Source organism: Hippopotamus amphibius, chromosome 2 (genome assembly GCF_030028045.1).
Source record: "Hippopotamus amphibius kiboko isolate mHipAmp2 chromosome 2, mHipAmp2.hap2, whole genome shotgun sequence".
Lineage (NCBI taxonomy): Eukaryota > Metazoa > Chordata > Mammalia > Artiodactyla > Hippopotamidae > Hippopotamus > Hippopotamus amphibius.
This window is the reverse complement of record NC_080187.1, coordinates 188,308,126-188,311,054: the sequence shown is the minus strand read 5'-3', so window position 1 is coordinate 188,311,054 and position 2,929 is coordinate 188,308,126. Positions and strand designations below refer to the sequence as shown.

The 2,929-nt window shown below is 41.9% G+C and overlaps 1 non-coding gene across 1 annotated transcript; it reads right to left on the bottom strand.

The window, feature by feature from the left end:
* Nucleotides 1–1,992: 1,992 nt before the first annotated feature.
* LOC130846956 (U6 spliceosomal RNA) lies at nt 1,993–2,100 on the bottom strand. The gene has a single exon (XR_009051751.1). It is a non-coding gene; the product is annotated as a U6 spliceosomal RNA (small nuclear RNA).
* Nucleotides 2,101–2,929: the final 829 nt, after the last annotated feature.

The following is a 2,929-nucleotide window of genomic DNA, read 5'->3' as shown; positions in this document are numbered from 1 at the left end:
TTGTCAGGTGGGTACATGTCATGTTTTAGTAAAACAGTTCGGGCCAATTTCAGGCCTGCAGGAATTAACCCTCACAGCACAGTTTATCCCCTTCATCCATGGTCAAGACCATTTTAGGACAAAATGGTCACGCTTCGTTTGAGAGCCATTACTTGCTTGACGTCAAGTAGACAATTAAACGCACATGAAAATTCCACACTTTTAATAATAACCCATGGGAGGCTGGTATGGATTTAAATAAATAGCTGAAAATTCCAGCATAAACTTTCTCGTATCTTTGAACTAACTTTACAATTTGTTCGTCTACCTCTTCCACAGTCATCTGTATTTTATGTATGTATCTGCTGAGGGGTTAAGGGACTGTAGTCAGTCAACCTATCATTGCTCAGGTCAAAATTTTCTTCATGCCGCTTCCCCCCCACAGGGATAACATCCTAAGGGGGTTTAGTTCGGTCTCCCAATATTTACATTTGATTGTCAATACCAGTATTATCAGAAGTTTTATTAGCCTCTACAGTATTAGTTTTACCCAATTATCTAATGGAAATCTACCTTTAATCCCCCTCATGTCTAGTTATAAGACACAGTCCTGTAATTTTGTGGAACGGCCCTTCGATCTCTTATTTTCCCTGAGTTTAAAAGGCAGATGGTTTGTTTATTCCAATTTTCTATTGACCCATTACTTTGAGAGTGACAAGTAATATGATAAGCCTACTGAACATGTTTCTTTGCCCACTGTTTCACTGTATATGTAGACAATGAAGTGAGTGTCTTGATCTGATCTGATGACACATAACTAAGAGAGCCAAACAGGAAGGCTGTGGGGGTGTGTGTGTCTGTCTGTCTGTCTGTGGTTGTTGTTCCATTTCTTTGGTAGGATTTGCAACACTGACTTTAGCCATTGGTATGTAAAACCAAACCCTTAAGGTCAATATTTAGGTTCCCAAATAACAGGGAAAGGGAAAGGTAATCTATTTGCCAGCTATGGAATGGACCTTTTCCCCTGGGAATACTTCCAGCTGAAAACTCCGCCTTTCCTGTTGGCAAATATGGCAATTTTTGTTATGAGTTTGAGGCTCCATAGGGGCCAAGTAACAGCTGGCCAATCCTCTGCGGGAGGCTCTATAGTCAGTCCTGGGGAAGAGAGGCTACTTGCTTGTGACTACAGTGAGTTGCTCCCACAGAAACTCCCAGGAACATGCTCCCGTAGGTACCAAATCCATTTTAGGATAGCACTTGTTTGGGCTTCGTCCCTCTTGTTGGAATCCTTTTCTAACATCACCCACGACATGCTGGGTATTTCAGGTCTTAATGTAATCTTTTTTAATTAATTAATTAATTCATTTCTTGGCTGTGTTGGGTCTTCGTTGCTGCTCACAGGCTTTTCTCTAGTTGTGGCGAGCGGGGGCTACTCTTCGTTGCAGTGTGTGGGCTTCTCATTGCGGTGGCTTCTCTTGTTGCAGAGCACGGGCTCTAGGCGCGCATGGGCTTCTGTAGTTGTGGCATGTGGGCTCAATAGTTGTGGCTTGCAGGGTCTGTAGTTGTGGCACATGGGCTTAGTTGCTCTGAAGCATGTGGGATCTGCGGTTCTAAGAAGCTTTGTTGCTATTCAGATCCTCCATCACATATAGCCCTTTCCTGGGTAATCTTATGAACTGAAACTAACAGTATCCCTAAGTGAAGGATACAATTTTTCCAAAAGCCAAGCAGGCCCACTAGGTGTTGATTCCCTACAGCCGGAGAGGTGGGAAGCAACAATTTATTTCTCACTGTCTGCAGTATGTAATCCCCCCAGAGTTTACAATCTGTGCAGGGCCCTGGATTTTTTTGGAGTTAATCATCCCCAATCAGTGACATAGTTTATGACCTTAGGAAGGTCTCTTTTAGTTTGATCCTCAGTTTTTTGTTTTGTTTTGTTTTGTTTTTATTTTTTCCGTGAATTTTTTTAAGCTCTTTATTGGAATATAATTGCTTTGCACTCTTGTACCAGCTAAAAATATGGAACACTTCACAAATTTTGCGTGTCATCCTTGCTCAGGGGCCATGCTAATCTTCTCTGTATCGTTCCAATTTTAGTACATGCGCTGCCGAAGCGAGCACTAGTTTGATCCTCAGTTTTTGAGATGACCATAATATCATCAATATAGCGTATTAGAACAATGTCTAGTTGTATTAGATCTAGCGTCCACCTGACCAGATTGTGACAACACATGGGAGAGTTCAAGTATCCTTGAGGTGATACAGTAAATGCGTATTACAGACCATAACACGTGAATGCAAGTTGTCGTTGCCTCCCCCCGGCCACTGACAATGGGAACAACACATTTTCTGTGGGATTCTGCGGTGAACTGGCTCACATTGGTCTCTGCTTTCCTGCACCCTGCTGTCTGGATTAGGTATCACTCCTCCATCAGCTGTCCTGTCTTCCAAAAATTTACAAGAAGCTCTCATCTACTGTTCTCTCTTTTCTCCTCTCCTTGTGGGTTTTTACCTTGTTATTCCATTATTATCATTTTAGGGCAGTTTCAGGGGAAAGGGAAGATAATGTTTATTTTTAATCCACTTCAGTCCCTAATCATGTGTTAGTCTTTAGACAGTTAATTCTAAATAGCATGATAAAGGAAGAAATTGAGGGACTTTCTCCCAAATCGCACAGCCTGGTTGCACACCAGGAATTAAGGTGAAGTGGAAGTGAACCAGCCCTTGCACTGTCTGCAGCCCAGCTTCAAATCATCTGAGTAGCCCAGAAAATCTCTAGCTTGGAATTGGATTAAAGTGATACTTGATTGCTGGCACTCCCAGGTGCCTGAAAAAAGCAATCAAAATTCTTCTTTAAGGAAATAGAACATCTATCTAGGCTTCAAATTGTTTCTAAAAATAAAATTTCATATACAAAGTCCCATACACACCCAAAGCTAGACAGATGCAT